The sequence below is a fragment of the Camarhynchus parvulus genome, chromosome Z (genome assembly GCF_901933205.1).
Source record: "Camarhynchus parvulus chromosome Z, STF_HiC, whole genome shotgun sequence".
NCBI classification, from domain to species: Eukaryota; Metazoa; Chordata; class Aves; order Passeriformes; family Thraupidae; genus Camarhynchus; species Camarhynchus parvulus.
The window spans coordinates 63271946-63284334 of NC_044601.1; the positions used below are offsets into that span (position 1 = coordinate 63271946).

The window sequence follows — 12389 nt, forward strand, 5'->3', positions numbered from 1 at the left end:
ATGATGTGGGAGCCTGAAGAACAGGGATGAGGGTATACCCCTCCTGTCAATAGCCAAGGATGCAGACTAGATCAGAACCAGCTAAGAATTTAGTCTAAAAGCCCTTCCCTGCCTCATACTTGTCACATAAAGCAATCAATACCCTGTGCAGATGGACTATTCAAAATATCTTTCTCTGTGTGACCACCTCTGAGCAGAATGAAAATATCTTTTTGATTTGTCAACCAACAAAGAAAGTACAAGTTTAAACAAGCATCACAAGGAGCACAAGGTCAGAAGGCAATAGGAATCTCCTAACATATGTCTTCCCAGTAAAGTCAGACCACAAATTGGCTGATGAATATCACAGAATGCCTTCAGGGAATTAATCCATCCCTTATTTGTGGCTAATCATAGTTGGGCAGCAAGGCCATTAGTTTCATTTTTCCTTTTTATTTTTTTTCCTAATTTTCCCTTTTTTTTTTTTTAAGCGCTTCATAATAAGTTAGATTTATTCTAATTGCTCTGCACACATTTTTAGTAACAACAAGTTATCAAGCTGGCTGACAAGTAGGTTAAGATGATGAAGAGCCTAGCAGATCCTGCTGTATTGTTGTCTCTAGAGGAAAATGCACTTATCCATAAAATGACTACAGTTAGACTCATACTCTGCAAGAGAAGGATCCATGCCTACAGATGCTACTGAGCAGTTCCTGCTCTCCTCTGTGCCTGTACCGTCCAACAAAATCCAGACAGCTGAAATGCTGAAACCAACAAAGAATCTGGTAATAGCTAAACCTTGTATCAGCCCTTGCTTCTGCAAAGTTGCTCAGAGAGGTACCACGAGGTATTAGCAGGGCAGAGGTGATGCATGAAGCAGCAGCAGCAGGGCAGATATCCTGCCACAGGGCTCCTTTATACCCACATGTGAGCAGCTAGCTGCTACTCACAGTCAAAGATCTGACACCACACAGGTGAGGAGACAACTCAAAGTCATGTAACTCCAAAAGTGTAGAAAGTGTAACTCTAAGCCACTCTTAAGCCTGGTGTTTGAGGCATAAACCGTGCATGGTCTTTTGCAGTGCCTGTTCCTCTCTACTGATCATGGAGGCTGCCTTTGCATTTAGACTTAGCTGATATGAGCCCCGCCTTGCTTCTCATGTGCAGGACAATGAAGCCAAATTCCTTGGCTGCTTCCCTCAGCTGCTCAGCCTCTGGCTGCTCGTGTTTGCAGCAGGCTGGGGTTGGCAATGCACATGCCAAAGTCTGACTCAAGACCTGATTACTTTTAACACTTGCCTCTTTATTCCAGATTACGGGCTCCTGATGGGAACACTATGGCTAATCCAACCCCAATGGTCACAAGAGGGGGGTCAGAGGTCCCTGGTGCTCATTCCAAGACAGCCAGAACCTGCATCCCAAGCAGTCAGTCAGAGAAATGTCACAGTAGCCAGGAATGTACAGGAGGTGTGCAGCATACAGCCTCGAGACACAAAGTCTGGAGCCCAAATGGACACAGCCTTGAGATGCAGAACAACCCATAAATCCGCCCACATAGGTACTGATCTGAATTGTGCTAAAGTCCATGAAAATTTGCACTTAACTCAAGGAACTTTTCTATCCAGACTTGAGGATAACTAGACAGATTTCATCCTTCTTTTTTGAGTTGTATGAAAGTTTGCGCAAGGCAGAGGACATTATCAGGCCCTTTGGTAAAAATGAAAGGAGGCAAATATATATTTGGACTTTGGTTGTTTTTCTGTTTTGTTTTGTTTTGGTTTGTCTTGGTTTATTTTGGTTTGTTTCTTTGTTTTTGTTTTTTCTTTCTGATATTGAGGAGTGAGAAAAAGCAGTCAGTTCTGAAGAAAATTTATAAAAAGAGAGAGAGAATGAGCATCCAACAGAGGAAGAAAAAGCTGAGGAAATTAATAAGTAAAAGGCTAGTGTAATTTAATGTACACTATGATTTATACACTTGACAATTTCTTTATAGACCAAAGAGAAAGTGCTGCCTGAACGGAGCCCATAATACAAATTGAGATCATCTTGACATGAAAGACACCAATTATAGAGAGAAACACTGAGAGGAAAATAATTAAGTTTCCTTTCTCCATCTATGGAATTTTTTTTTTTATGCAGACACTCTGGGAGCAAGGACCTGTCATGGGGACCAGAAAAGGGCTAAGTGGGGAAATAAAATGGCAGAACAATGTAGCTTTCTAACCCTGGGGAAATGCCTTAGTGGGGAGAAGGGTATTCAGATATTCAAGTTCCCTGTTTATTCTTGAGCTGGAAGTGGCCATGAGTTAAGTGGAATGAAACCAAAGTTTATACTCCAAAATGAAGCCTTCTGAAGAGTGTTTGGGGAAATACTGATATGGACATCTTTAATATGTGTCCTGTCTTGGTGGACCCTGAGAGTGTGACAGGAGAAAGAATATTTTCCAGACAGCAAATCTGATTAATACCACCAGGAAATCCACCTGGGATCTGTGGAATTACAGATATGGCTGTAAGGTGTTATTAAACCCTGTCACTAGAAGGCTTCAAAAGGGATTTGGCTGCATGGGAAAAGACCTAGGACAGGCTGACCCAACATCTGAACTGGTGGATGGAGTGAGTGCACTGTCAGGCTTTCCTCTAGGATGTGCTGCACTGCTGTCCTTTCAGTGATCCTTCTTTCCTCTGCTCATGGATGCTCTTTGTGGTCTCATCTAAAATATGATCATGCTTCCCTGTTCTATGTCACCCCTGTTGGGGTGCCACTCAGAAAGGAGTAAATTGTTTTACCATTTGTTAGTCCCAAAAACATTCATCTCCTCTTTAAATTCTCTACCATCCTTTAAGACATGACTAAAATTTTTATTCCCTCCATAATACAGAGATATCTGACTTTATGGTACCAGAATGCTCTATAGTTATAAAACTATTATAAATCAGGACAATGTTTATCCTCATTCATGATTCAGAGTCCCATTTGGCCAAAAATTTACTTTGAAGTGCTTCGCTCAACAGCAATTTTGTAGCAAAGATGTGCTGAGGACCACTGAGGCACAGAGAGTTAGGCAAGAGCCAAATAATTTAATCTGGATCTCTGGTTACATATATAGGCACAGTTTTCAGAGAGGTGGTGAGAGAGTGTTATGCACACCAGAGTTTTATGCACAACTGTGTTCCCAGTGTGGAGTCAGGAAAATCCTGTGGCTCAGGTTCTCCATCTGTACTGGGAAGAAGAACCATGGCAGCTGTGAATGGGCCTATTTCAGGAGGAGGGGTTGCGTCCTTTTCCCACAAAATGCCATAAATATTTGTGTTGATGGTGGAGTTAGAACTTCACGGGCATCACACTTCTCATTTTCCTGTGATTCTTTGCATGTTCATCTATGATGAATACCACCCTTACTACCAACTTTGTAAACCTTAGGCAAGGTGATCACACTTGCTGTGCTTCATACCCTTCATTTTGGGTTGCCCTTTCTTCTTTTTTGCCAAAACCCAACCCATCCAAATTATGCCAGATGTCACCATCTCACACCAAATTGCCACTGCCCCACCTACCCCCACCCCAATTCTCCCAGCAAGTGGAAACACAACATCATTTTTCATGTCCAATTACAGCCACTGTGGTGCCACTGTTAAAAGACAGCGCAGGTACCCCTGTCAAAAAGGGTTTGAGTTACAAGAAGCGATGAATTATAGCAAGCCCTTTTTCAATTCTCCACAGAAATGAAATGTCAGAGCTTGCTGCTGTATTTTTCTCAGCACCATCAGCTACAGGCCACTGCAGGAATTAGACAGGGGACAGACGCTTTTCTGCATCATGATTTTTCTTTTCCTAAGGTTGTCGTTTTTTTCCCCCACCAACCTTTTTCTGCTCCCTCTGGCTTTGATATTAATTTAGAGCAGGTAGAAGGATCACCTGGGAAAGAAGAGTAGGAAGCAGAGACAGCTGATTTCTCACTGTCTCCATCTTTCTTCCTCTCACAGTTCCTACCACCCTTTCCTTCTTGTCTCACCCACTTTTTCATTGCTCATCAATGTACCTTCTTTTTTTAAGTAGATCTAAAACTCGAGAATGGACAAATACAGAGATTAAAAAAAATCCCTCAAAAATATGGAGCTAATCTGAATATCTTAAAATGTGCTCTGAGACAGGAAGAGAAAGGGAAAAGATGAGGAGATTACTGAAGATGAATTAAATGCCACTAATAGGAAGATCATGACCAAGCAGAAGAGAGGTTGGAGCTAATCTGCTGGTTGTGCTTAAGGATGATGTCACTTCAGGAGACAAAAGGTTATTCTAGAGCTTGTGTGCTTTATAGAGCCATGGAAGATTTTCCTGCTGATCATATGAATAATAACAATAATCTTTCCACCATCGTTAGAGGTCTTAAAATAATTGAATTCTCCTTGAGGACATATTGGGGGCTTTGGTTTTTATCAAGAACCATGATGAAAGTATTTCTGCTGCCCATGTTTCTGGAATTTTCCAAAAATGTAAAAAAAGTAGAGGTGTGAACCTCTGCAAAGGCCTGTTTCCAGCTCTCTCCTGGGTTTCTGGGTGAATTTGGACACATCATTACATCTGCCTCTTTCTCAACTTTTATTCTACTAATGAAGATAAAGATATCATCATGTAGTGGGAAGGTAGTTGATGAAAAAAAAATCTAAATTCTGGTTTTAAACAAACAAAAAAACTAATAAACAAACATCCTGTCATTTCTATGCTTGAATTATGTGGACAGATATAGCAGCAAATAACAAACTCTCCATTCTCACTGATATTGTGTTGTGTTTGGTATTGTTCAGGCATCAGTCCCCTAAATTGATGATGAAACTCAGCTGTGACCTAGTCATGAAGGATGCCAGCTAGCAGGTCTTAGCAAATGTTTATTGGGCTCTCCTGCATCCCTGTAGTTGCTGGTTAGCTTCAGGGAAAAAAAAAATCCCAGAGCAACTTCTTCTCCAAAAATAATATGGTGTTCTTGATGGTCTTGTGACATAGCTCAGATGTTAATTGCAGCTAGGAATAGTTTAATACCTGCTCTGAAATTTTCAGAAAATAGGTTTACTATTTATTTCTTTGGTGGGTTTTTCTGTTTCAAATCTCTCCCCAAAACACTAAGAGGAATTTCATTTTACCATTTCTGTCAACTGAGTCTGCCATGAGTCTTTTTTGAGTCTGCCATGTGCACAATAGTAATTTCTTCAAATTCAATACAGCTATTTATGTGAGCAAAGGTATTGGCAGGAATGTGTTTATGGGACTGGGTCATAATTTTTAAAGCATTGAACAAAATCTGCCCTGATAGAGGGCCCTAAGGAAATGCAAAGTATATCAGTGTCAAAGTTGGAAAAGCCAAGAAAATCACCTACAATTGAATTGTGTATGTGTAATTGCAAAGTTCAAGTAAATCACTCTGTATCTGATTCTGAGTGACATAATTGAATTACAGTGATCTAAACTAGATAGCCATAAGCATGAATCCAAAGCAATCTCCTTTCTCTGAAGAAAAAAAGAAAAAATACAAAGTCAGGGCTCAGGTGCTCAGCTCAGGGAAATTTCTCCAAATGCTACAGAATCAGGAAAGTTTCTTCACCGCAAGTTAGCTACACAAGTAGACTCCTATATTTGTCTATTTCAGATGTAATGCATAGAACAAAAACTTGTCCCCAAGGGAATAGTGGTAAGTGCTGTGTTTGCATGGATTGATGTGTAATTACACATTAACCACATTTTCTGTGGGGACTCTGAATTGATACGATGTTGGGTTAACAAAAGAGTGAGGAAGTATTTTAGAAAGTTTGTTTAAAAAAACCCAAAAAAACTCCCAAACTAAATCACATAGGTTTACCTTGCTAGTAATGCATTGCCTCTGAAATGATTATCCCAAACCTCATCTTGGTAAAGGACTCTTAATTAATCCCCACCACCCTCTTCCCCTTCTGCTGAGATGTGTGCCATAGGTATGTACACAAACAGATGACAAGACCTGAAATCGCAACGTGTGAAATATGAAAAAAACCCCATTGAAGGGTCTGACCTTTCCAAATCAGTCAATGCTCTGGTGCCTAACCCTGAGAATGATTGCTACTGGCTATCCCTGCTCTCTGAGAGTATTTCTATATATTATATAAAACATATTATAACCCACCTGTCTAACTGTTGATTCATCTTTCTCCTTTTCTCCTGTGTGTAGATGAACCTAGAGGGGCCCCAGTTCAGTTCATGCTCACGTGCACAAGCCTGTGGCTTCAAACACAAAACTTCTTCCTCACTGAACAGTTTGGGTTTGAGTTTGAATAAACTGCTAATCTTGTTAATAGGCAGCTACAGACTTTCCAATACAACAAATCATTTTGTTTGTTCCTGGGGTAGCTGAGCATGTAGTGTTTAATCTTATGGTGTCTCTGGTTTTAAATGAAGTGTGGTAGGGTAAAGGGAGAGCTCAGTCTTCATCCTGTGTTTGAGGACAAAACACAGGATGCTTGGTGTGAAGCCTCATTTTCCAAAATGAGAAAATCAGGACTGCCTTTTTAGCTTTTTTTTGGGGGTTCTTTGTTTGTTTGGTTTGGTTGGGTTGGTTTTTTTTTAGTGTTTCTACTTATAAATATTTTTTCATATTCAAATCTGCATATGAAACAGACAGAAGGAGATTCCCTTAAAGTTTTGGGTAGTCACACTGTAAAAATGGTGTTTGGTTGGTCCATTTTCACTCACTAGACTGTACTACCACATGGTACCTGGGTGATTAAGGACAGAAGATGATGCCCTGATCACCCAGATGGGCGTTTATTGCACTCATGGATCTTGCTTGGCTCCTGCACTTGACCTTTCTTTCCTGGAAAAGAAGGGTGTCTTGTGGATAGCGGATTTTGAAAAGGTGTCTGTAGCCCCAGATCCCTTACATGAATGGGAAATCCCTGAACATTTAGTGAGTACACTCAAGCATGTCAAGAGTCCCAGGACTGGCCCTCTGGCCATGCTAAGCTACATAAAAGGATCTATTTCTATGTGCATCCTGACAGCAGAGGAATGACTCTTGAGTGAACATGCTGCTCATTAAATCTCATTCTCTGCTGATAGGATGAGAAACTGCAATGTGAAATTCTGTTCATAAACACATCAAATTCTAATATAAAACTAAGTCAGTCTTTTGCTGTCCTTTCCTCCCTTCTTCCCTAGTATTAGGAGGGAAATTTTTTTTCCACAATCCCATCTTTCCTCTACTTTCCTTCTCAAGTTTATTTCAAGATAATTTGCATCCAATTTTAAAATATGCCCAAATACCTTCTATCAAAAGTCATTCTTCTCTATGCCTAACTTTTTCTATTTGCCAGCTTAGCATATATTGAGTAAAAAGAGACCTCATTCTCTTCACTGTGATCCCAAACTCCTTCTAGGCAGAGTAACAGTGTAGTCATAGAATGATGGAACAGTTAATGTTGGAAAAGGTCTCTAGGATCACCAAATCCAACAGTTAATACAACACTGACAAGTCCAGCACTAAACCATGCCCCCAAATGTCCCATCTGTGAGCTTTTTGAACACTTCCAGGGTTGATGGCTCCATCACTTCCCTTGGCAGTCTGCCCCAATGATTGACCACGCTTTTGGTTAAGAAATGTTTCCTAACATCCAACTGCAACCTGCCCTAGCAGGTCTACAACTTAGACCATTTCTTCTTGTTATCTGGGAGAAGACATCAACCTCCATGTGGCAATGATCCCCTTCCAGGTAATTTTAGAGTGACAAGGTCTCCCCTGAGCCTCCTTTCTTTCAGGCTGAGCACTCCATTTCCCCAGCACGTGAAGGCAGTCCATATGGACACAACAAAGACACTCCCACCCTAACAAGCAGAGATCCTTACCCTGAAGATGGCTAAATACATGTATGAGGCATCACAGCATTTAAATGAGTGATGAGAACATATGCTGAGGGCCCTGGATCAGTTTTGCAGCGCTCAGCTAAGGTGTTTTTGGTGGTGAATCTCTCTCTGTCTGCACCTCCCAGCTGAAAGCCTCCCCTCAGACCTCACATCCCAGTGGTCCCACAGGTGCTCCTGGTGCTATTTTGCTGCTCTCTGTTGGACAGGTGGGGTATTCTCTGCATGTGAGGCACGCCATGGTCACACAGAGCCCTGGGGACTCCTCAGCACGGACATGAGCAGGGCAGCAATCAGATCACAGAGACAGTTGTGTCCCTGAAGGCACTGTAGACATAACCCTTGTTCCCTCACTAGGAGATGAACATCTGCTCTTGTCTCTACCTTATCCTGAGCCCATGATCTCTGGCTATTGGAGCTTTCCTGCTGTGCTCTTCCCTCTCTGAGCTTTATCTCTTCTTCTGAAGCAAGACCCAAACGTTGCCTTTGCCACTAATGGTTGCTTGGCTTGACTCTGCAGACTTTAGGCAAGGCCAAGCTCCATTGACTTCAGTGCTTTGAGTGCAAAAAGACCTTGGCCACTGTCCATCCAAGAAGATTAGACCTTCTGTGCTTGTAGCTTTGTGTGCCTGGCCACAAAGATAAGAACCACAGCCAGCCCTTTTGCCTATGGAGAAATGCTTTCCACAGCATTGCCATTTAACAAACAACTGAGTAAGCTGTGTAAATTAACTAGCTGCTTTCACCCACTGCCAGGACCATGAAATACAGGCTCTCTCACTGATCTAAATGTGCAGGTAGCTTCAGAGCATGACTTTAAACACAGCTTCCCCAAGAACTGAAAGAGGGTCCCACCAGGTTAAGATTACAAGCAGGGTTTTCCTTGGTACTGAGCTAGAAAGTGTTTTTCCCCCACCCCTGGCCCTGCTTTCAAAGTTAGTGTGTTCACTCTCTTCCTCCTACGCTAATTTCCCTTTTTTCAAAGGTTAAAGTCACCTGCTTGCTGTAGTATAACACAGAGCAGACCATTACCTCAGTTCTGAACAACAGGAGGCCCAGACCTAAACCTATTCCAAGCAGAATGCTCTGACATTTCTGCAGCACAAGAGTTTCCCTCTAAAGGTGTATCCCTATCCCATGCAGGCATTATGGTGGTGCTCTCCTTTCAGTTCTATTAACAAACAAATAAAGTTTAATCTTTTTTTTAGACAGCCTGAAACAAGTTCCATTTGAGCAGAAGAACCCCCCAGCAGCCATAACACCTTATCCACTGACTTGTCCAGGCTGGTTTGAAATCACATCTCAAACTAGATGTGTGAACACTTTGTTCTGATGATAAACCCCTTTAGCTGTACTCTGGATCAGGGCTCCTGAGTTGACAAAAGGAAAATAAAACATAATTTTACAAAAAAGAAAGCAAACAAGGAAACACTCAGAGGAAGAATAAGATTATATTAGTTTTGATAGTGCCCCTTTAGAGAAAATCTTCTGTGAAGGGACTTAAGAGTATTAACTTTTTCTTCTGCCTTCCTTCACAGCTGGGAAATGCATACAGGGTATGATTTTAAGCCCACCCAGATGCTCAAGTTAGTTCTCAGTTTCTAACAGTAAATGAATAAGCACAAGCTGGAATCTTGCAAATTTTAGTAGAGCCTTCAAAAAGGGAAAAACCAAAAATCCATAGATTCCCAAATATTTCTTGAGTTGGGAAAAAGACGGAAGGTTTGAAAAAACCCAAACACTGAAAAAAACCACCACAATCATTCCAGATTTCAGACCCTCAGTGCAATTCTCTGTACCACTTTCAGCCTGTGTCAGGCCCTCCAGTGCAAAAGGAGCTACCTCTCACTCCCATCTATGTATAACTGGTATCATCTGGTCCTATGTTTTGACAATTATCTGTAACATAATTACCAGACTGATGAGTCTTGCTGATTAATTATGCCATCCTTCAAAGTTGATCTGGGTACTTAAAATAAACAAACACCCTGGTTGAGTAACAAAAGTGATTTTCTCTCTCTGTTCCAGGCAACAAAGGCTAGCAAGCTCATTCTGCTATGTAGGGATGTGGTCAGAGACTCCCAGAGATTGGTTTCTGATCTGTCACTCAGGTGGAGCTGCTTCTCTTCTGGCCCCGGACTGCACCCTGACTTCCACCCCTCCTGAATGATAAATATTTCCCCTCTGCTGAGAGCTATCCAACAGAATTGGTGTCTGATACTAATGCATCACTGATGCTTTCCTCCTCTAATTATGCCTAAATATTGCCTTTCTTTCTTTTCTGCCTTGAACAGCCACCTCTTCTTTCTTTCCTTTTTTTTTTTTTTTTTTTTGCATCAACATGTACCAAAGCATTAAACAAGACATTCCATTAATTTCTTCATCATCATAACTTAAGCCTGGGACATACCCTTTAAATATTCATTCAGCTATGAAAACTGGGCATTAAAATTTTAATAATGTCAAGCTCATTTGAACTGAGCTCCTGGGGGACTATTACGATACAATTAGAATAAATATGATGATTGATTTGGTGTAAAGGTTCACCTGTCCACATGTGTTAGTGGCTGGAAGCAGCGTGCCACCTCTGGCATCACAGCCAACAGCTCCAAGTTATTTAAAGTTATTTACTACCTTCCCCATCACCCCCATTCCCACCTGCTCTCAAGCTTGACCCCCTCACTTGCTCTCACAGATTGTTCAGCTTGGATTAAGTTGGAAGAGGCAAAGCAGAGGGGCCTCACTAGGAGCTGCATCCAGCAGCACTCTCCTCTTTTCTTCCCCTTCTTGGGCTGTGGCTGAAGAGGGAGAATTGCTCAGAGACACAAGAAGTTCAGCTGTAAACTTTCTGGAGGCTGTGGCCATTAATTTTTGCTAAGTGTGTGTCTGAGCTCCTGGGCCCTGGTGCTCCTGGGTAGGAGGGTGGCAAGCCCAAGCAACACCGACAGGTCTGAACCAGCTTGGAGGAGAATAAGGCTTGTGTTTCCTAGCAGGATCCATCCCGATTTCTGGAGATGTGATGCTGACAGTAAAAAAAAAAAAAAAAAAAAATTGCAGAGAGGGAAACCGAGCAAGAAATCACACTACTTAAGGAGCCTTCTGTTTCAAACGCAGGATGTTCTCAAATGCACAGAGAGATAATTAAAAGATTTTGGTCCACTGGGTGCTGAGCGTATTTGAAAATTTGGGCCAGATTGTACTTTCTCTCTCTGCAGTGTGAATTGGGTGCTACATGGTGTAAGTATGAAAGGAGATAAAATGGAGCCATCACCACTGAGAACAATCATTGGGCTTTTTTTTTTTTAATCATCTACTTTAAATAAACTATTCATTAATTCTTGGAATAAGGGTAAAATGCAAACCTCTCTGCATTTAAAGGTAACCCTTATCTAGCCCTGCTTACAAGCACTGCCAGAGCTTCTAGCTTTTGGGGCTTTACCATCAGTCTCCTGACATATGGTGCTTTCCTTAAATCCTCAACTTCTGGACTTGAGCAACTTTTTAATGAGAATTTTAATTTCAGAATGAAAGAAAATTCTTAATGCTTAAAATATCACTCAAAGAAAACAAAAAAGTGAAAATAAATTTTCTTTATTTATATTATCTTATCATACAGGATTGCTTGAGATAATTTACACCTGATACATTTTTATGGTTGGCAATGCTAATTATTAGAAACATTATTTGATTTTCACTGTTTTCAGCTTTTTTTGTTTTTGCTCAGTATTTTGTTAAAAGAATGTACTGATCCTAAATCTGTCACTTTATTTCTCAAATTCAAATCAAGTCCTGCTGCTTTTCCTATTTATCATTTCTATTTCCATGTGATTTACTTTTAATATTAAATTTTAACAATACTTTGGTGTTATTTACTTTTACACTCCTACCTCTACTCCTTCCAAAATAGAAAAGATTTTTAAAAAATTAACTCAAGCCATTACACATTACAATATGGAGACAAGAAAGGGAGAAAATGGTCACCTGGTGTTGCTTTGCTCTGAAGGAAAGCAGCAGTTTGGGGAACCTTCTTACTGTGAATGCAGACCGTGGAAAGATACAGCCTTTTGTGCTTTTCCCAAGTCTATTACCTATCATCTCCTTCCCCACTAAGTTTCCTCCATGGAAAAAGGGGTTAGACAGTAATCTTTACCTTCAGGGCCCATTGTGAGGATTAATTAGATATTATTCCTACAAAATTGTAAAGTTTTAAGATGCTCTATGAGCTCTCACTGTTATTATAACGTGCCATACCTGCATAACGTCTACCACTGCAATATTACCCCTTGGTTGTTCAAGACTACAGAACTGCTGCTTCTAATTGAGTTAATGGCTTCATAGGTTGGTAATTTAATAAAACAGACTGCTTAAACCAGCAAGGTTTTGATTAAATGGGGTGTGTGCAAAGGGGAATTTATATTTGTTAGAAGCTCTGTGAATCCAAGGTTTCAAGGCACGGATAATGCCGGTATAACAGTACCTTACACAGAGAGGAAGGAAGGAAGGACAGAGCAGAAAGCCATGGAAT

General features: G+C 40.9%; 1 protein-coding gene across 14 annotated transcripts in view; it reads right to left on the bottom strand.

The window, feature by feature from the left end:
* Positions 1-12389, bottom strand: part of CELF4 (CUGBP Elav-like family member 4) — a 697556-nt gene that overhangs the window by 304686 nt on the left and 380481 nt on the right. The window lies entirely within an intron of this gene.